The 22722-nt window shown below is 46.7% G+C and overlaps 1 protein-coding gene across 11 annotated transcripts in view; it reads right to left on the bottom strand.

Annotated features, from left to right (window-relative positions):
• The window catches only part of Ankrd33b (ankyrin repeat domain 33B), a 255262-nt gene that overhangs the window by 22811 nt on the left and 209729 nt on the right, over positions 1–22722 (bottom strand). For 10 of the 11 annotated variants that reach the window (XR_013424401.1, XR_013424376.1, XR_013424379.1 and 7 more), the window contains one exon: positions 15–2249. The gene's annotated coding sequence lies outside the window, so the exon portion shown is untranslated. The remainder of the gene's footprint in view (positions 1–14; positions 2250–22722) is intronic. The other variant, XR_013424365.1, reaches the window with a different exon arrangement.

Below are 22722 nucleotides of genomic sequence, written 5' to 3' on the forward strand. Positions count from 1 at the left end.
GGTGCTGCAGTTACCTGGAACCTGTCGGTGATGTGAACAGGATGGGCATCCTGCCACCTGCTGGCAGACGGCACAGCGCAGCCCAAGCCAGGCATGCTGAGAGGCAGAGGCTCCAGCGAGAACTCAGATCCCCTGTCCGTCAGGTAGGGTACCTACAGTCACGAAGCACCTGCTCACGGAGGCAAAGAGAGCAGCAAAAGCAGAGGTGGTGCTAGGCTCCGCTCTGCGTGGCCCACACAGAAGGGGCAGAGAGGAAGGGGCTGCAGAAGGACGTCACAGGGCAGGACAGCGAGGCAGGAACCACAGTGAGGAGATGAGAGACATCTTACAAGGATAGGTTCCTGCACCATGGAGTGAAGGTTTCCAACCAAATCCAGGCCCAGGTGAGTGTTGGATGTTGTATTGGAAACTGCTGCTGGTGGTGGCCTGTCTTGCCCGGGAAAGCAGAAGACACCCAAGAAACTGTGACCACATCTGTGTGCGTGCACATCTGCACACACAGGGGCTCACCTGTGCCTGCTGCGGGTGCAAGAGTGTGCACAGGCACACGTGACAGTACCCCCTTCTCTCTTCTGAGTCCAGCTGTGTCTCTCGTGCCTGGTAGAGTGGTGTTGGGGACTCCTCTTTCCCACAGACTTCCAGATAAACAGCTCTTTGGAGTTCTGTCCACAGCTGTTCCCTTCTAGAGGCTTAGACACAGGTCAAGGGGTAGGGCTCAGGAATCCGCCTTTGAAGTCACACCTCCCAATCCCCAGCCCACCACACAGACCCCTTCACTTCCTTGCCCAACCTCAAAAACCCCACATGGAAACTCGCTTCCCCAAACCTCTCCTAGTCCACCTGCCCTCAGGCGGTCAGTCCTGCCCAGACCCAAGGAGAGCCCACCCACCCACGAGCTCAGGCCAGCCAGTCTCAAGGCGTGGTCCTGGGACCAGCAGCAGCAGCTCTGGGAGTCTGTTAATGCCAGCTCCTGGGCTCCACCCCAGACTGACTCTCCGGAGTTCCCAGGCTCTCTGGGTGACTCCCAGGGGGTTAAAGCTGGACCATCACAGCCCACTGGGGCCTCATCCTGTGATGAGGCTCTGTCTTCAGAGAAGCGTCCCAAGAAGCACAACCTGAGACAGGGATTCAGGAACAGGGGACAACAGAGTGCTATAGCACTTCCTAGAGGAAGAGGAAGGGAAGCAGGACAGGGCAGAACAGGGGACGAGGACAAGGCCTCTCCTGGAGAGCCCCTCAGCCTGCCTCCCAGGAGAGCCCCAGAGCAGAGCACCAACTGCGCCACCGAGCTGGTCCCACCGGAAGCAGAGGAACACCAAATCGGCCAGTGAGCCACCAGTGAGCCACCACAGGAGCTGCAAGGCCTCCTGGGGGAGGCAGCTTCATCCGTCCCAGGAGAGGGATAATAAGGAGCACAGCTCTGGCCATCGGAAGCTCCACAGCTGCTGGGAGCTCAAGCCCAGCAAGAGGAGAGTGCCACCCTCAAGACGTCTGACCAAGGGGGGTCACCAATGGGTGGGGGTCCTAGTCTCCTAGAGGTTCTGTAGTGAAGAAGTAGAAGCCAGTGGATTAAAACAGTGGATTAAAACCTCACAGCTCTGGGTGTGTGGGGGCGGTGGGGGGGGTTCTGTGGTCCAGTGTCAGCAGGGCCTGGCTCCCTCCACAGCCTTGTCCAGCTTCTGGTGGCTCCAGCCCACACCGCCCTGTGCACCTCACCTTGGAGGATGGCCCACTCCAATCTCTGCGTTCACCCTTGCATGGCCTTCTCCCTGCGCATCTGTGCCTGTGTCCTCTCTTAAAAAGACCAGTTTAAGTTTAGGGTCCACCCTCGTCGAGCTGATCCTTTACTTATGAAGACTGTTCCAAACAAGGTCCCCGTCACAGGTAGGGGGGCTAGAACTTCAACACAGCCTCTTGGCAGTCACAACTGAACCCAAGACACTGAGGATAACTGAAGAGGTCACATCCCTAACAGACACAGAGGCCACCTCACCCAGAGACACTGCAGCCACCTCGCTGTTAGCTCCTGGATGAGAAGGCTGCTAATAAAAAGCACTGGGGCCAACTTTCAGCTGCTAAAAGAACCACAATCACCAGGGCCAAGTGGCTAAAGAAAAGGAGCACTTACACTTGAAGGGACACCCTCTGGCTGCTGTGCTTCTCAGTAGACAGGGCCGCGTTTGGCCCCCGAGGGTGTCAGGCAGACAGCAGAGGAGGCAGCGTGATCTTTCCACATGAAGAACAGGACCCTGGAAAAACAGCCGTGATGCCCTTGGAGCCAGACCATGCTGTGGATTCCCACAAGCGGTCCTCCTCCTCCGAAGTTCTTCTTTTCAGTTTCCTCTTCACCCCACAGCCTCCCCTCCCCCGAAACAGAACTGCAAGGCGGAGGTCAGTGGCTGCAGGGAAGAGCTGACCCCCAGAGGCCCCCAGCAAGCAGTCCACTCTGCCCCTGGAAGCTGCGGAACCAATCAGAATCCAGAAGAGAGTCACAGTCTGGAAACCAAGGTTTTCAGCTTAAAGCTTCAGGCAGGTGAGAGAGAAAAGGGTTTTTTATTGTATTCCAAGTGAAATCAAGAGCAAGCCTAAGCAAAGAAATCAATCCACAGCTCACAGTGAGAACAATCGGCATTCCTGTGCAGGGGCTGCTGGGCTCACAGGGGACAGCACGAGAGGTGAGATGGAGTGAGCCCCGCACCTCCTTGAGATCAAGAAGAGCTGCAGTGAGCCTGTGGTGGTGGATCACTCAGGGTATCCAAAGAGACAACTCCAACAGGAGACCTATGCATACAGATAGGTGGTGACAGACAGCCAGATGATGGGTAGAGAGATAGATGATGGATGGATGGAGAGAGAAAGAGAGATGATGGATGGATAGGCAGGTAGATAGATGATGGATGGATAGATGATAGATGATGGATAGATAGATAGATAGATAGATAGATAGATAGATAGATAGATGGATGGATAGATAGATGATAGATAGATAGATGATGGTTAGATAGATAGATAGATAGATAGATAGATAGATAGATGATAGATAGATAGATAGATAGATGATAGATAGATAGATGATGGATAGATAGATAGATAGATAGATAGATAGATGATGGTTAGATAGATAGATTATAGATAGATGATGGTTAGATAGATAGATAGATAGATAGATAGATAGATGATAGATAGATAGATGATGGATGGATAGATAGGTAGATAGATGATAGATAGATAGATAGATAATAGATAGATGATGGATGGATAGATAGGTAGATAGATGATAGATGGATAGATAGATAGATAGATAGATAGATAGATAGATAGATAGATAGATAGATAGATAGATAGACTCATGCAACAATGTAGCTAAGTTCCATGATCTGTTATTTGCAAGTTGGAGATGAGGAAAGTCAGTGGTATAGTTCTAAGGCCTGAGACAGGGATGGTGTAAGTTTGAATCCTGATCTGAAGATCTGAGAATCTGAGGATCAGGAGTGCTAAGGACTAAAGATCAATGTCCCAGCTCAAGCAGACAGGAGACAGAGATAAAGACTTTACAGATAGAGATATAAATACCACACACACACACACACACACACACACACACACACACACAGTCTTTCCTTCCTCTTTATATTATTAAGACCCTCAGCGTACTGGACACACCTGGGGAAAGACGCCAGTTTGACTCAGCCCATGAACTCAAAGGCTTATTCTTCTGGAGACACACCCACAGACAATGTCCAACCAAGTATCTGGGTATTCTTTGGTCCAGTCAAGTTGACAAGTGGTTCCTGGGGCTGAGAAGGGGGAGCAGAGCTGGTTTAGGCAGAGGGGAGGCTGAGTTGACCCTGCCCCTCACTCCTCACTCCTGCAGGTTAGGAAAGACCCGGGAGTCCCCAGATGCTGGAGTGGGATGTCAAGGGCAGCTGAAGGTCAACAGCTGGCATACCTGAAGAGAAAGGGAGCCCAGAGACCACGGGGCAGCCCAAGCTGGAGACCAACAGAGAACCAGGTTGAGTCTGCAGAAGCTGAACTGGGGGATGGGCAAGGACAAAGCCAGGGCTGGCCACCAGCTCCAAGGACCGGCCATGGGCTGCTGCCCTCCACAGTCAGAGGTTAGCCTAGACCAGAAGGTCTGCTTACTCACCAGGCCCATAGGTCACCCCCGGGGGAAAGTGATTTGGAATCCTGAACTGATTCCCTGCAAAAGATCCCATACTTTAAACCAGGACTGCCAGAATCACCCGAAATTGGCAAGATTAAGTTCTCCACCATTAGCGGAAATGAGGGTGTGTGAGCTAAATTAAGCTCAATTATGAAACAATAAGGAAAGTTACATTTCTGCACACCGGAGTTTTATGGTTGTGAAATTTGTACTTACTGTACAAGAACTGTAATTGTAATTCAAGGCAGTGGGTGATACATGCCATATCTACTGTAGAAGCAAAGTGTTTTATGAGTTAAAAAAAAAAAAAAAAGAAAAGGAAGTGTGCCTACTGGAGTTTTAGAACCTGTCTCTGTTTATAGTTTAGCCTCTCCATCTTATAGATTACCTGACACCTTTCCTCAAACCCAACTTCCCGTAACTATATTAGTTATGATTCTTTCTGCTTCGAATGACAAAAACTCTTAACTCACATAAGCTTAAGAAAAGGAAAAAGAATTTCTTTGCTCACACACCTGAAGAATCCAGAGGTCATTATTGCTTCAGGCATAGCTTGATCCAGGACTCACATGACCTCACAGGGATGCAGCTTATTTCTCTGGGTTTCTGGGCTCTGCTCCCCTGAGTTTAGTCCATGCTCAGACCCATGAACCATAAGAAATCTGACCCAATTCAGCCCTGCCATCTTCTCACATTCCAATAGAAAAAGGAAGTATGCTTCCCTGATACTTCCAACCAAAACCTGGAAAATGGTTCCTTTTGGCTGTGCTGGGTGAGGGTTACGTCATGTGACCATCAGGAAGTCAATCGATGCTCCAACGGGTGGACATGCTGGCTGGCTTAACAGAGCTGCTTTACCCACGCGGCATCCTTGGAGAATAGAGGAGCCATGCTCTCCCCCGGGGCTAGGAGCTGACTGCAGCACCATGCTGTTTGTTTTTGTTCTGCTTCTCCTTCCAGGGCAGACAACGGGTTCCCAGCCTGGGAAACAGCCCATTTGTTTTCTCTTTGTGGAGCTGCAGAAAACCTCCATGAACTCCCTGGTTAATGTCCTCGGCTGTAAGTAAGACAAACCAATGCAAGTGCCTCGGGTGGAAAGAAGGCAAGGAATGGAGGACAGGAAGGGAGGACAAACTGTCAAGCCACAGACACCAGTGACGCGTGAGCTTCGAGCCTCTGGGAGCGTCAGAAGCAGGCCTTGGAAAGCCATGGAAACCTCTGCTTTCTGCCTCCCGTCCTCTCCACGTGTTCCTGTCAATCTTTCTCTCCTTTTAGTCAGCGCTCCCTCTGCTTCTCTGTGTGCATGGCGGAACGTGTCCCCTAGGGCTCCAGGGGGCAGGGGACATTTGGCAACTAAGGGGAGTCTCCCTAGCTCTTGTTTCTCCTGTTTCTCTAAATCCTTGGCTCTGCCGGTAACTCAGGTGAGCCACAGTCAGAGCGTTACATTTTCCCAGCCACAGGGACTGGCTCAGCCATAGGCATGTGACTCAAGCAGAGCCCAGGAGATGCACTGAGGTCAGCAGTGGGGCTTCAAGGAACTAGCACTGAACTCTTCTTTGTGGACTTCGACTTGAGAGTTGTAAACTGGAGCTTCTGCAGCTCTCTTGGCACCATAATCTGAGATTGCACCAACACTCAGAAAACAGAGTCAAGAAGTGGAGATGATATGGATCCTGTTATAATATTTAGGTCCTTGGATCAAGTGACACCTTCATTGAGTCTTACCTTTCAATGTTTTTTGTTTGATTGCTTGTTTTTGAGAGAGAGAGAGAGAGAGAGAGAGAGAGAGGATTTTTTAATATTTATTTATTTAGTTAGTTAGTTTTCAGTGGACACAACATCTTTATTTTATTTTTATATGGTGCTGAGGATCGAACCCAGCGCCACGCACATGCCAGGCAAGCACACTACCACTTGAGCCACATCCCAGCCCCTCAATGTTTTATTCCAGTCAATAAATGCCTTTCAGAGTAAGCCCCTTGGACTGGATGTCAACCACCTGTGCCTGAAATAATTCTGCCATACCATACTGACATGTTGCCACCCACATAACATGTAATGCTATAGGACCAGGCTGGGTTAAGTGTCCACACCTGGCCCAACCAATTTGGCCCAAAGGGTTTTGTAATCTTAGCAAGGTTACAGGCAGTCCCAGTGGAAGGAGACACAGTGGGAAGCCGAGCAGAAACACCACCATATGCAATTTATCCCAGTGCATTCGGTGCTTAAATGCCTCTCTGCACTTTGGGTAGAAAAGACTAACTCTACCTACTTGGTTTGTATTCTCGGTGTATTGATGAACCTCACAAAGAAGATGTACTTATTCCCCTTTATCCATGGGAGATCCATTCCAAGACCCCAGTGCATGCCTGAAACTTCAGATAGTACCCAACCCTAGACATATGCACTATGCTTTGTACTATACCTATGCATCTATGATATAGTTTGATTTCTAAATTAGGCACAGTCAGAGATTGACAATGATAAAATACAGCAGTTATAGCTATGTACAATGATAAAAGTTGTGTGGGTTTTGTTACCCAAAACCGTGGGAAATGGGAGGCCTCAGTAACACACGAGGTTGTACATTTCTCCCCCAGGGCACCTCCACTGGCAGAGAACACGGTGGTTGTGTGCTGGAGGTGTCTGTGATCCTCTTCATGATCACAGTGCTTTCCACCAGGCCCCTGGCTGCAGTGGCTTCCTCCTTGGTAAGAAGCACAGTGAGCCAAAGGAGGGACCCATCAGGTGCAGCTACATACGGCAGACAGAGTGTCGACCACGTCAGCCTTGGGAACCCTGAGGGCCTTCAGATGGTCTCCCTGCAGCCCCACTCCCAGGGCATGCCTAATGGCAGAGATGCTTCCAACAGCCAAATTCAAACCCACTCACCACAAGTGAACACCACCAGTCTTCGTAGGTTATATGGATTTGTTTAAATCTTTTGACTGAAAGTATCTCACCCCCTCCAAAATAATTCATGTTCTGAAGTCCTAACCCCAAATATGGTACCCCTGCAGTATTTGGAGGGGAACCTATGGGAAGAAATTGGATTTGGATGAGGTCATGAGGGTGTGTCCCTTGTGATGGGATTGGTGTCCCCAGAAGAGAAGAAAAACAGAGCTCTCTCCTTACCCCATGAGGACAGAAAGAGAAGGTGTCCATCTTCCAACCAGAAAGAAGGCCTTCGCCAGGAATTGACTTTGCTGCATTTTATTCTTCTGGCCTTCAAAGCTCTAAGAAATAAGTGTCTGTTGTGAAAGGCAAGTGTTCCATGGCATTTTGTTATAGCAGCTTGAGCAAACTAAACATGTTGGTCTAAAAAGTTGGATGAAGAATTGTCCTGGGAATGAGGAGAAAGAAACAAATCTGTTTCTTAATGTGACTATTTGCTGAGTCCAATGTGGATATCAATCTATTCTTATGTACTAGGGAGTTTTTCTCAGGCACAGCTTGCTTTCAAAGATTATTTAAATCATCAAAATGGATTCAGATTTGCAAATCAGCGAGGACTGCAGCAGTACAAATGTAAACAGGGAACAGGTGCAGGATGCTGAGTGATGACCGGAGGCAAGCGGTTGTGCGATACTGAGTGACAAATGGGAGAGGGATGAAATGAAGCAGGAGACAGCCTGGCTACTGAGGTACCCAGTGACCATGCATATCACTCAGGGACCAAGGGCAGCACCTAGGAGGAGCAGAGAGACGTGCACACATGTATACATGTATGTGAGCATGTATGTTTTTACATACCATATATCATAGTATATTCACCGATCATGTATTATACAGTATACATTCTGCATTGTGTATTACATGTTATATATTCTATGATTGAATATTATTTATATGGATATATGTTTTAGTCAGCTTTTTCACTACTGTGACTAAAAAATCCAACCACCACAACTGTAGAGGAGGAAAAGTTGATTTGAGGGTTCCTGGTTTCAGAGGTCTCAGTCCACAGACAGCAGGCTCCATTCCTTGGGGCTCTAGGTGAGGCAGAACATCATGGTGGAAGAGTGAGGTGGAGGGAAGCAGCTCACATGATGATCAGGAAGCAGAGAGAGAGGCCTCCACTTGCCAGATACAAATATGTGCCCCAAAGCCATGCCTCAAGGTCCCCCCTCCTCCTGCCACACCCCACCTGCCTTCAGCTATCACTCAGCTAATCCCATCAGGCGATTGATTCACTGATTGGGTAAAGGCTCTCACAACCCAATCCCTTCTCCTCTGAACCTTCTTGTATTGTCTCACACTTGAGCTTTTGGGGGACACTCACACCCAAGCCTAACAATATGGATTTCATATAAACAGTGATTTGACCTCACATGTATGGAAGCTGTTGTCCTGCAGTCTGGGGCTGGAGCCCGAGGTCTACGGGGCAGGCAGTGGGAAGACAAGATGGTCATGAACCATGAGGAGCATGGCCAAGCTGGAACCCACAGGACAAACTGGCTGCCACTTCCCTTCTGCCCTCTGAGTCCACCACCGGGTTCTCCTCAGGCCTCCACATCAAAACACACAGGAGAGGGGGCTTTGAAATGGAGTTGAGCCCCGTCAACATGTCAGTCATTGCCAGTGACCTCACCCGACATCTTAGTAAGAAGAATAAACATTTGAGGTGATGAATATGCTAATCACCCTGATTTGACTATTACACATCATACACCTGTATGGAAATACCATGCTGTACCCCCCCAATTATGTCAATCATTATGTGTAAATTAGAAATAGATTATACATAGGTATATATTTTTTAAATCACTTTTTCAATTGCCTTAAAACTCAGTGCTATAAACTCCTTTCTTATGCTCAGGTATTCAGTGAGCCAGGAGTTGGGACAAGTTACTGTAGCCATGGTCATCTCTGCTCCACGATGTCTTGTACCTTGAAGGTTGGGACTTGTGGAGGCTTCTCTCTTTTTGTTAATTTTTATTAGTGCATTATAATTATACAGCTATATAACATTCATTGTTATATATTCATATATGCACAAACATAGTTTGGTTAATTTCATTTCCTAGTATCTTCCCTTTCCTTCCCCACCTCTCTCCTGGAACCCTTCCTCTACTCATCTCACCTGTATTTTCATGAGACACCCCCTTTTTTTCTCTCCAGATTTTAAATATGAAAGAAAACATGCTTCTTGGCTTTCTGAGTTGGCTTATTTCGTTTAACATAATGTTCTCAAATTCTATTCATTTTCCTACAAATGACCTGATTTTGTTTTTCTTTGTGACTGAATAAGTCTCCATGGTGTGTATCTAATGCATTTTCTTTATCCATTCATCCACTGATGGACACCTACCTGCTACCATAGTTTGCTGTCATGAGCTGTGCTGCTATAAACATGGGTGTGCATGTGTCTACTGTACAATGGCTTTAGTTCTTTAGGACAGACACCAAGGAGTAGCGAGCTGGGTCCTGTGGTGGCTCCAATCCTAGCCTCCGTGCTGTTTTCCAGGTGGTTGGGCCCAGCTCCTTGTACACACACATCCCCTTGAGAAAGTACAGGTAGAAGCTGGGGTCTTCTGGTGACCTAGCCTCATAAGTCCCACAGTATCCCTTCCACCATTTGTTCCTGGCTGAACCAGTAACAAGCCTAACCCATGTTCGTGGGGAGGAAATATAGACACTCTGGGCTGATGGCCAATTGCATTGCAGTAAAAAACTGGTGTGACATGTATCTACAGATGGTCATCACTGGAAAACACACCTGCCTCAGGGGCAATGGTAAATAGGGACTACAGTTGTCCCCTGTCACAATAAAGTCATCCTAGTGCCATTTTGTTTAGTTTGGGAATCCATCTTCTTCTAACAATGTAGGATAAAATATTCTGCCAGCTCTCATTAAGAGCTCACCAGGTTCCTGAAAGGTTAGCACTGGCACAATCCAAGGCTTCCAGAGGCCATGAGGGGACAGACATTGAGTAAAGATGATATTTCACAGATATTTTATGACACTTTTCCTTTTAGATAAAAAAATACCCAACTCAAAAGGGCTTAAAACACAAGAGAGAACATAAATAGGAAATTCAAAGAAGGATTCTGCTCTCAGGTAGTGTTTGATCCAGGAACTCTGACTGCTCTGGCATGGCTCCACCATTTGCATTGAGGATTCCATCCTGAACTTGCATCGGAACCGATCTTAATCTCCTAATTCCCAATAAAAGAACAATTTCCTGACCAACCCAGCAAAATTCCTGGAGAATAGTCTGATAGGTCATCCCTGAACCATTAAAAAGAAATAAAGAGCTTCCACTGGCCACCCTTGGGACAAGCCAGAGAACCTAGTGAGTCCCAACCATACCGCAAGACAGAGTGTGTACAAGGCCACGGTTCGGGGACGTTTCCCAGATGAAGACAAGTGAAGCAGACTAGCACATTCCACTTCACCACCCAAGAGACAGAAGTGTAAACACTACTGACGTTTCAATCGTCAGTAACCATTCGCTTGTGCATGTGGGTATCCCCAGTGTACATGAACATCCACGTGATTCCCTTAGAAATAAAATGTCAATTTTACTCCCGGGAACCCAGGGGGGAAAGCTCGTTAAGTAAACACACGGAACTCTTTGTCCCCTGGAGGAGATTTGGGAGTAACACGAGTTGTGACCCAAGGAGACATCACACCTCACATCCACACACATCAGCTCAAGAAGCTGGCCTTGCTTCGGCCTGCTAGGGCTACCGTGACAACGTCCCATGAACTGTGACAACAGTCGGTCATCGTGTCGCAGTTCTCAAGGCTGGAAGTCAAAGATCAAGATGTCAGCAGAATTGGCTCCCGGGAGGCTGTGAGGGAGAACCCGCCCCAGGCCTCTCCCCCAGTGTTTCAGTCAGCTTCTCCGCTACTGGGACTAAAGGATCTGAGCAGAACAGCTACAGAGGAGGACACGTTTATTCGAGGGCTCACAGTTTCAGAGGTCGTAGTCCATAGAAGGCTGGCTCCATTTCTCAAGGCTCGAGATGAGGCTGAGCATCAAGGCAGAAGAGTGTGGGGGAGGGAAGCAGCTCACATCCTGGTGATCAAGAAGCAGAGAGTCTCCACTCGCCAGATACAAATATATACCCCAAAGCCACGCCCCAATTCCCGCCTCCTCCAGCCACACCCCACCACTTCATTACCACTCAGTTAATCCCTATCAGGGGATTAAATCACCGGCTTAAGACTCCTACCACCCCATCATTTCTCCTCTGAACCTTCTTGCACTGACTCCCACATGAGATTTGGGGGGACATAACACCCAGCTTCTGGTTAGTTGGCAATCACCAATACCATCCTGAGGTCTGCCTTAATCTACACACACACACACACACACACACACACACACACACACACACACGCTGTTTTCTTTTTCCATAAAGAGTCAGTCATGTTGATTTATGGTCCACCCTAATCCTCCACTTTCTCCTGGTTATCTCTGTGAAGGCCCTTTCTCTAAACAAGGTCACTTTCTGAGGTTCTGGAGGTTAGAATTCCAACCCTTCTGGGGGACATGATTCAACCTCTAGCCTCATTTCATAGTAGAGAGCTCTACATCAGAAGAGTAAGTATACTTGAAATTCAGTCAGTACTCCCTAAAATTGACAGGCTACGGCAGCTTTTTAGCTAAGACCAATATTTCCTACTATAATGCTTCTTGATCTTTCCTAGAAAGCAAAAACTAATGCTTCCTCTGCTGTTAGCACAATATGATCATTGACTACTTCCTGGTTATTTGGATATTTCCTAAAATATTATGTAACTTTTCCCTCTACCTGTAAGTACTAGGAAAGACCAAACACAGTTCCAAACCTAGAGGTTAAAAGGCATGACTTGCCTGTCAGAGACAAGGTAGTAATAGCCAGTGTTGTCAAAATAATCAGAAATGTCTTCATTCCTAGTAAATCTGTCAGGCAACTCGAGTGCATCTGAGGAGTTGGATATAGAGTGTACTGGAAAACCGAATCCAACAGGGAATCTGGAGACTGAAGCTGGCGTGGAGGAGACAAACACCAAGCAACGCTTACACATTATTTTTTCAAGATTTTTAAAGTTTCATTTCTCTTTGGTCAGCAAAAATAGTGATCTATCTCATAAATGGAAAAAGAAAACCACCATCTATCACCAGCTCACCAATGCAATTGCTTCCTCAGCGGCTGCACGCTCTGGAAATGGAGGCTCAAGCCCTATCTGCTCACTGTTGAATTCTGAACGTATCTATGCTTTCTTGTCCATTAAACTGTTAAGTCCCTTTGCCTCTGTGCATTGCTGATTAGCTCTAAATTTAACTGGACTTTCAGGGGGAAATCTAGGATTCAAATCCACAGAGACTGAAACTACTGACCTGTAACTGTCAGTCTTAATCTCCCCAACGTACCACGAGCATGTCCATATTTACTACAGTAAGTGAATGAATTCCAATTTTAAAAGTGTTGGAAAAAAATGGTCTCCCTCCTCATCCAAGTGGCAGATGCCCTCAAAGGAACAGAAGGACTGATAATAACATTTTCAGGGAAGCACAGGCTACTCAGTGCCAGCTCACTAGAGACCAAACTCAAAACATTTTTCCCTATCGCCTTTTTATTGGTCACCTAGTGATAGGAGAAAAGACAAGTGACACTCAGTTTTATTGTCAGTCACCTTAGGTATGGACGGTGCTGTGGTTGGGTACCTGTTCTAAGTGCTCTGTTTAAGGACTTGTGTGCCTTGGACTTGGGGCAAGCATCAAGATATTGGCCACACACTTGCAAATGATTTAGTGAGGCACATGTTCGTGATATGCTTGATATTAATAAATCCCCCACGTAGAACGTGAGCAATTGTTGGACTTTTTGTTAAATATATTCTTCTCGCTTTTCTTTTTATTAGAAAATTTTTATGAAAATAAGTTGGGAGGGAAAAGGGGATGGTGAAGACGTGGACAGTTTTCTCTCACTGGCCAACTTGTCATTTCTTACTCTGTGCCCACCACATCCCAGGTCCACACCACTGCGCCCCCCACCCCAAAAGACAAAGCCCTTTAACATCTGCTTGGGGAATGATGACGTTTTCCTTGCTATTTACAAATCATGGTCTGCTCAGTGGAGGGTCGTGAGGCTGAATGAGCTGGTTGAGTGAGGTGCTCGGGTGAGTCCCCACCTCGGGCTGGCTGTTGTGACTTATCATCTAAACCACACGCATCTTGCCTGGTGCTGACTGTAAGTGCCCTGTGTGGCTCTGCTAGGAACCTACAAGGATGGTAGGAAGAAAAGATCCCTGCTGGCTCTGGGGGTGGGGAGGTGAGTGGGAGCAGGTGGGGTTGGAGCTTCCACTTGCAGAGAGGTTAGAATTCAGAGATGCAGAAGGCGGCGGGGTGGGGGCCGCTTGGACTTTTCACAAGTTTAATGTGAAACTTGTGAAATCAAATGAATGAATTTGATTTCACAAATCAAAGCCCAGCCAGTAAAGAGCTCACACGCTAAAAGCTGAGGTGCCCCTTCCCACCAGGCACTTGAGTGAAGAGGAAATGCATCAGAATTCCAGAGAGCTGAGCAGGCCCAGGGCAGGTGTCTGCCAAAGGCTCAGGCCTCTTCCTACACTCCCTTGTCCCCACCACCCGGCCTGCAGGTTCCCACTCACGCACAGACCAACTCGTCCTTCATCAGTAATTTGGAAAAGAAAGGAAATCTTGTATTAAAATGTGAATCTTTAATTGTTCCAACTCTGATCCCAACATAAAGTGGCCCGAAGTGAAACCACTCTGATAAATACCTGTTAGGGTTAAACTAACGAGGACACTTGCCCCCAGAGAGCTGCTCCTCCCAGTGTTTGCTGACTTGCGTTATTAATAGCATCTGTCCTTCTTTACATAGGAGACTTCAAAACTCCTCTTGGAAACGCTGAGGAGTTGAAAGTCACCGCTGGATCCCAACACAGTGGGGCTGCGCTGGACAGCACGTGGGGGCCAGTGCAGACAGGAGTTTCCCACACTCCCCCTGAGCTTCTCACAGTAGGCCCAGCAGGACGTGAGCCATGGCTGCTGCTGTGTGGGCCGTGTGGAAGGGAAGGCAGGGCCATGCCTCTGGGACCCCCTCCCCACTCCAGTGTGAACACGAGGCCAGAAGCAGAGCCCACCCGTGAGCTGCCCTGGCCACACAGCTCACTGGAAGTCTTCAGCACTTTGAACCTCACTTCCTGGTCCTCGTTTTCCATCCAGATGATGATGTGGATCAAAGAAGTGTTTGAAAGCATTCTGTGAGTTTTAATGCACTATGTGAGTGAAAGGGGTTGCCACAGAAAACAATCCCCAATGGCATTTGGCATTTGGACATGGGGCCTTTGGAGGTGCTTAGGTTAGATTAGGGCCCGAGAGTGGGCTTTTGTAATGGAATAAATGTCCTTATAAAGAGACACAGGATCTCTCTCCCTTTCCTCTCCTCCCCTTCCCCTCCTCTCCTCCTTCCTCTTCTTCTTCTTCCTCCCCCTCCCTCCTCCCTCCTCTTCCTCCTCCTCCTCCTCTTCTTCTCTGTGAACCAAAAAAGTCCATGTGAGCACATAACCAGAGATCCTCTCCAAACCCAGGCAGGCTGGCACCCCAACCGTCAACTTCCAAGCCTCCATAACGGTGGGAGATAACTGTCTGTCATTTCAGCCGCCCAACGTACGGTATTCTGACACCGCAGCCTGAGCAGACTGAGACAGCAGTCTTCTTCTAGATGACTAATTTTCTGAAGAAGTCGCAAAAAAAATTTAAGAAGAACAATTAGAAGTTTTGCTCTTACTTCATTAATCTCACTCTTTCTAAGAGCTAGCTATGCACCAGGCATGGGGCCCAGATTTTCACATGTTCTCTTAATATCACCTTCAGAACCATTCTGTGAGGTGTGGATTGTGAGTGTTCCCATTGCACAGGTGGAGAAGTGTATAACCACCCTGCCCAGGGCCAAGCTCCTGGGATGCTGGGAACCAGGACTCCCCTCGGGGCATGGGGCCTGTAGCTCACCTTCTCCCCTGCCACACAACCCCCGGGGCTGCACTCCCTGGTGCTGCACGTGGGATTATAAGATCACGATTCGTTTCACTGAATCTATGTGTCATGGAGCCACCTCTCTAAGCACCTCAGATGCAGTGTCGCATACCACTGTGACTGTGTGTTGTTTGTTACACAGCATTACTGTCACGAGAGATAACTGCTCTATCAGAGCACTGCATGGTCAGTCAAAGGAGAAAAACCACAGATTCACTGAAACGTCCTGCTCTCTCCTGACCACAGCTCTTCTGCCCCAACACACCTGCTAGCCCATGCCCTACCACCACCCATGCAAGCTCCAGCTCTCAGCCTCAAGGTCACTTCCTCCAGAAAGATTCTCCTGGTACCCCCCCCTTTCTCCTCCAAGGCACTGGATGCACTTCCCAATTTATTGTGCAGGATATGGAGAAAAGTGTTATTTCAGGAGGTGGCAGGAGAAGTCCTTTGAAAGGAGAGGATGAATTAGTGAAAAATAACTGTTACCGCTTTTGCTAAGGTGCTGGACAGTAAACAAGGGGGAAGGGTGTGCTCAGTGAAAAGGGGGGTGGAAATGACCCAACTCCATGTGTGTGTGGCTCTGCAGAGAAACCTTTAGACAAGAAGGAGGTGGGGGAGGCTCCAGCACCCGGGTGTCGTGAATAACTGTCCCCAGCCAGAGCACGGTGCACCACGACTTCCATGCAGATTGCTCAGTGAACATTTGAACGTGATTGGGATTGGCTCATTCCCCGTGTCCTTCCTGATTAATTGGGAGGAAAGTCCTACGTATTGATAATCTTCTGTGCTTATATGCAAACCAGAGTAACACCACTAGGGTGTTGCCCAGTTCCAGGGCCACAGCTGAATGGAGGAGCTTTGGAATGACAGAATGTAGCCTAGCTTACAAAAGGGAATTGCCCATGATATTTAAGTATAGCCAACTCAGACCTACTAACAAAGCTTTTTATTTTTAAAGGATATTTCTTTAGATAGTCTGTTTTTATTTCTGAATAAGATCCATTTATAATTACCTTGTACTGTATATGTAAATGTTGTTTCTCCAGAGTTTGATGAGTAGGTCTTGAATGAGAAATACACCCCTCCCTCACATTGAAATAATAACGAAAATTACCTTTCAATAAAATGTTTGCAAACTAAAAAGACTCCATTGAGTTCTTATCTGAACCATTACAAATTCTAAACTAATGAAATTTAAACAAATGAGATGTGTTATCAGAGATACTGATTTTTCAAAAAAAAAGGTGACTTAGATTATTAATACAAACATATAAATGGGAAATTATACTCTTTATTAATTTTTGTTTCTTCCAAGGGAAGAAAGGATCTAAAAACTAAGTCACTTTTACCAAAAAAACAAAAAACAACAACAACAAAAAAAACTATTTATGACTATATCCATCAAAAACCTTGTGTTAAATGTTCTAATTAGCATTATCAATAATAACCCATAACTGGAAACCATCAAAATGCCTATTGCCTATAAAATGGATAATTACAGGTATTACAGAATAAGTGTTGCTAAATGGAAATCAGAGCCCTTCTTTCTTGGTTTTCAAATAAGTTCCTGCACTAGGTACCAAGAGACCAGATTTAAAAATCAAAATGGAGTCACTTGTGCTAACGTTTCACTTGACTGAAACTAATCTGTTATCTGAACTCCCAAAAAAAATCAGAGGTAGAAAGATAATAGACAAATTTTCCAGTCAGGACAGTTTCGATTGGCATGATAATGAAATTCCTTCAGCTTTAATTCTTATACACACACACACACACACACACACACACACACACACACAAAATAGTGGCCTGAGGCAACCTGATTTAACCAATCAGTTATTTTTCTATTGTCTGTCTTCCTGTCCCCACCTTACAAGGAAAATAACTTTGCAGTGACCAATCTGCCTTTTATTGAAGCCCTTTCCTGTCTATGTAAGGAGCCTCCTCTGCCTGGCTCTGGGAACGCTCATGCTGCCCAGTTCCAGAACAGAAAATAGAGCCACAGGAGATCTTTGAGCAACATTGTGCTTTTGTCCTTAGATGGTTTCTGTTCTATTTCATACATTATTTCGTGTTACCTAAAATGATAGATTGTACTAGAACGATAGCATCACCATGGGACAGTGCTCTGTGGAGCGTGAACACACCGGGGCTGGACCTCACACCCAAGGAGCCAGACGCGAAGATTTCACTTCTAAGACGACAAAAGCAAGCCACGCACATGCGTGCCGTTAGAAGGCACACCAACGGTCAGCTTTTGAGGGGGTGTGCCTGGGAAGGGACCGGAAGGTTTTCTGGAGCTGGCAATTTAGTTTCTTTCTCAGAGGAAAAACCACAGGAGCCTGTTGTGTGGTTGAAAAATGATCTCATGGGGTTTTTCTGTGTGCACACACCCTTCAATACAGATGTGTTCTTATTTTAATTGAAGTTAAGATAATAATAATACCCAGGTAAAGGGGCAGGGTAAGGGAGAGGGAGAACGTGAGAAGAAAGCAGGTGTCTAAGTCCATTGTTGAAGATTGGGTTGGGATTCTGTCTGATAAACACCAAATTCAAAATGAAAGGCTGTGAGAAAATATCAGGACAGCCAGAGGAGCCAGCACTCGGGAAATGCTGAAGGACGATACAGGAGACCACCCATTCAGCTTCACCAGCCATGCCAGAGATGGCAGACGCAGGCCTCCCTGGAGGACAGAGCAGGGGTCATAAAACCATCCTGGATGTGGCAGAGCACAGCTGAGCCAGGGAGGCAGCCCGGACCCCGGGTTCGCCAGAGTCATGGCTCCTCACACCTCTGTAGTTCTCAGCCCCCTCGTCTACCAAATGAGCTAAGAACACCTGCCCCCCAGGTTGGTATTAAGGATGAAGCGAGATGAAGTGTGAATATGTTTGTCAACTGTGAGGGACCATGCAAATGAAGTTACCAGCTTATTTAGTGCTTTCTATAAACCAGACCAAAAAAAATAATGTTGCTCCTGGTCACAATGAGCTTACAGTCTAAATGCAAGAGCATGTTTTTATCTTTCAAAAAAAATAATGTTGCTCCTGGTCACAATGAGCTTACAGTCTAAATGCAAGAGCATGTTTTTATCTTTCAGGTCAAAATGATTCCTCCTGAGCAGATCAGCACCAGAAAGCAGCAGGCTCTTCCATTACTCATTTACAAAGCTCTTATTGAAAACACAAGGTCCAAGACTTCAAAACAACACCATTTAAACTCAGAAGTCCCCTTGGTAATCCTCCAGAGAGGTAAGCGATGGCCTCATTATCTGGTGTTATCGGACGGGTTTTATCTCGGTGTGATCAGCTATTGCTCACACTTGTCATTTTTATGAGGCTGTCCTTCCAATGCATGTGGCACCCAACTCTAATTTAGTCTAATTTTGGATCCACAAATATAAACTTCATGTAGCATTTCACTTATCTCTAAAATAAAGTTATTGCTCTAGTTCTCAATTCCTTTCTGGAACACATTATTGTTTGTCGAGTTATTGATCTTACTTGGAAAATTAGAATATTAGCTTTCAAGTCCTTCACATTAAAATGTCATTTGTTAATTTGCATTAAATAGCTGGCATTACGGGCCCACTGAGAATTAACTTTGCTCCTAGCTGTTACTAATTATTAACATTTTTTATCTTTGCACTTCAAGCATTTGTTTTGATACCCTCCTTTCCTGTCTGTTCCAAGTCATAAGTCATCCGGGAGGAAGCGATTAAGCTGCCAGATTGCCCTAATGGTATTCATCCTGGGAGATCATTTGTACTACCAACTAGAGTTTGCCTTTTAACAACTGGTGAAGATCAATCTGTTTCAATATTGAGAATTAAAAAAAACAGAGACTTCCTAATTTTTAATTATCTTTTGCAGCCATGTCCAGGGCCTTGTGTTTGACTTTGAAATGCTGGCCATGGGGAAAACTGAGCCGAAGGGACAATCCACTTCTTCCTAAAACACAGCGGAATCCTGGACAAACATTTCAATGTGTTTTAAAGACGTAGTTAAGTTAAAAAGTAAAAGAAATTTTAAGGTGCTGCCACTAAGGATGAGCTTGCAAGATGACACCCTGAGCGGCAGACCTTGGACAGGGGCCCTAACAGCCGAGGGCCAGGGTTTAAATAGCCATGTTGGGAGACATGATGGGTTCTGAGCCCCTTGAGAAAGGAAGAATACCACTATAACCACTGCAGCCAGAATCTCTGAAGATCCACCACCATGAAAAAGATGTTCTGTTGTCAGAAGTGAACTACATTAGTAATCATCTCTGGCGACGTAAGAAATCATCCCAAAGCTTCACAACCTAAAAGCATAAGCACACATTAATTAGCTCATGGTTTCTGTGGGTCGCTCGTCCTGGTGGGCTTAGCTGGGCCTTTGCCCCAGCATCCCTATAAGGCTCCACTCAAGGTTTGAACAGGGCATGGCTCTGCCTCCAAGCCCACTCCTCACAAGCTGTTGACCCAGAGCCTCCGTTCATGTGTCGGCCAGAGGCTTCCCTCTGCTCTCCCAGCCTCTGGCCCTCTCCAGGGAACGGCTAGCCACCTGGCGGCCGGATTTCTAGAGAGAACAAGCAAGAGGCAGGAGAGGGAACGATGGAGGCCAGGGCTTCTGTGACCTGGTCTCAGAGGCGGCTCCCTACCATTTGCGCCACTATCAATTTGTCCGTCAGCTCGCATTCGAGGGACGGGGCTACACAGGAGTGCAAATAACAGAGAGAGAAGGCTGGGGCGGTCAGATATGGGACATGGCAGGCCCCAAATAGTGTGGCCTGGGAAGAGGGCTGAGGAAGAGCACATTGATAACATCGATCCTTTCCCAGTCCATCCTTTTCCAGTGCAGGACAACCCCTGGGAATGAAGCCAACATCATCCAGTGACACCACAGTCCCTGGGGAGGACACACTCATCCTGCCCAGAATGGCAGTCTCTGGGAGGAAGCCAAAGCATTGATCCTTTCCCAAATAAATCCTTCACCAGTGACAGTACAGTGGGACCCTGGAGGGAAAGAGAAGCACGGAACGCTGACCCCAGACCCTCCGTTCTTCCCCAGGTGAAAACATTGCCCAAGAATGCCGCAGTCCGGCTGCAGCAGAATAACCGGGGGTGACGAATAACTTGTGTACGTTGACACAGCAGGAATGGAAGCCGTTTATAATAGGACAACAGAGCTATTTATACATTTTGCACAGCTTATTATTATTATTATTAGCATAAACTAGATACATCAGTCAACCAATAAGGAATCTCCACACTTAATGGCTTGCTTTTGTTACTTCTCAAACCACTCCCTCTGGCATTTTGCCAGGCACCATCCAGACTTGTTTACGAACTCTACATTCCCCTGGCAAAATACCACGTGTTATTTTGACTTGTCTACAGACCTTAACACAAGAAAAACAAATTCAAAATTCTCACAAACCTGTTTCCCGAGTGCCCAAACTGACCTGCTCTGTCCATAAATAAGTCACCTCTCAGTGCAGGATATATACGCACAGAATCCCCCTTTGGCCAGTGGCTCATTTTCCATCAGGAAACTGACTCTACCACTGAATGAAGACTGTGCTGATCTGTGAAGCTTGCACGGGGCTCAGCTGTTTTGTGCTAACAGGGGCCGTCTTTGAAGCTGCCCACCACAACCAGCTATTTATCTAGATCCGTGTGCTCCTGTCCAAGAGTGAGCTCAGTAGAACTTGGAGGAGGGTCCCCCCACAGAGCCAAGACCCAGTCTCGGGAAGGGGTGCTGCCAGCTGGTACTGGTGTCTGTGGGTACAATAGGGTGTCATTGGTGGTGGGAAAATAAGCCGGGAATAGAACCATGGCCAGCCACAGGGAGACCGTGGCTGGAGTGATGCTTCAGGAATGGAGCAGACAGGAAGTGGGAGTGTCCTCTCTCACTCCCCTTCCATCCTCACTTGGAGAACCCGATGAGCAAAAGCTAAAAGAGAGAGGCGCCTCCTCCCTTTTAGTGACAGAGGGGAAATGTAGTTTGCAGAATCCCAACCTTGGCATCATCAAGCAGAACGTGCAGGAGCCGAGAGCCCACCACTCCACCTGAGCACAGAAGGCAGGAAGAGAGGTCGTCCTCCTCACCCAAGGAGTGGCAGGAGGTTTCTCACCCCTGGGGATCTGGGCAAGAAATAATTTTCAAGTCTCCAAGGAAAAGTCAAAACAGTACTTTTAGACATAGCTTAGGTGCAGAGTCTAAATTTACACCATCCAAACAGTGCAGGAATCTCGAAAAATAAGAACAAAAAAAATCTCAGGCCAGTGAAATCCTGTGGTTTACAGAGGAAACACACCCTCCCCAACCCTCCTGTGAGTGGGCAACAGGCCTCCCCTGTCCACCAGAGATGAGCTCGGACTCAAAATTAAAGCCTAGAAGAGTGGACTGGGGTGTGGCTCAGCGGCAGAGCACTTGCCTAGCAGGGGCAGGGCCCTGGGTTTGATCCCCACCACACGTGCGCATGCACACACACACACACACACACACACACACACGAGAAAGAAAGAAAAGAAAGAAAAAAACCGCCTAGGAGAGTAAATGTTTCATGTAAAGGAGAAGGTGACTCAGGAAACACAAAACCAGAAACAGAAGAAAGAGAAGAAACCAGGAGAAGCAGTAGTCAAGTCCTCAGGGATTAGAAAAATGTGGAATTATACATAATGTAACACAGTGAAAGAAGTTAAGAAAGAAGAAAAGTTTCTGTTTAAACATAAATGTTCCTTTTAACACAGACGTTTATCACTCCTCCTCCCTGCGAATTCCACTGAAGTAACAATGGTGAAAGGAAGGCAGCCACCTCAGGAGCAAAGGGAACAGGGAGGAGATGCACCATAAGACATCAGTGATAGCATGTAGCTTGAGAAGGCTAACGCGGAGCCCACCAGGAGAAGGTGGAAGTAGAAGTAGGTGATCCACGTACTGTGCTATGAGCCTCACGCTCCTCCTGCACTTGGTTGGGAGAGCATAGGCATCCAGAGTCTACTCCCCGAGCACAGATGTGCAGGCTGTCCCTTTTAGAAAACTGAGCAAAAGAAAACATCTACTCCTTTTTTTATATGAACACTTCCCTCAATTGTCTGTAATGTTTGCCTAGGCTCCTATTTAAAAGCGAGGATTAGAAAGCAATTGAATGTTCTATATCAAAAAGGAAAAGAAAAGAACTTTTAAGAAATGGAAGCAACATGCAGAAGCAGAAAAATCAGAAAAGACAAGCAAGTATTGATAATGTCCTCAGGGAGAAGGAGGAGGAGGAGGAGGAAGAGGAGAAGGAGGAGGAGAAAAGGATAGTATATACATGAAACAAGAACAGGAGGTATTAAAAAGGAAACCACTGCAGAAAAAAAAAATAACAATCTTTTAGAAAATTTTAAAAATGATAGTAGGAAGAAAAACTTTTGGGAAAAATTTAAAAGATAACAAAAGGAAGAGGAACACTATCATACATGTATAAGAGAGAGAATTCCTCATTTCTGTAGTAAGAAATCAGTAGATGAAATCCAAACCTGAAAACAGTAGCATTATCATAATATAATAATGCAGAGGCAAATGTCAGAAGAAACA

Source organism: Ictidomys tridecemlineatus, chromosome 1 (assembly GCF_052094955.1).
Source record: "Ictidomys tridecemlineatus isolate mIctTri1 chromosome 1, mIctTri1.hap1, whole genome shotgun sequence".
Classification (NCBI taxonomy): Eukaryota; Metazoa; Chordata; class Mammalia; order Rodentia; family Sciuridae; genus Ictidomys; species Ictidomys tridecemlineatus.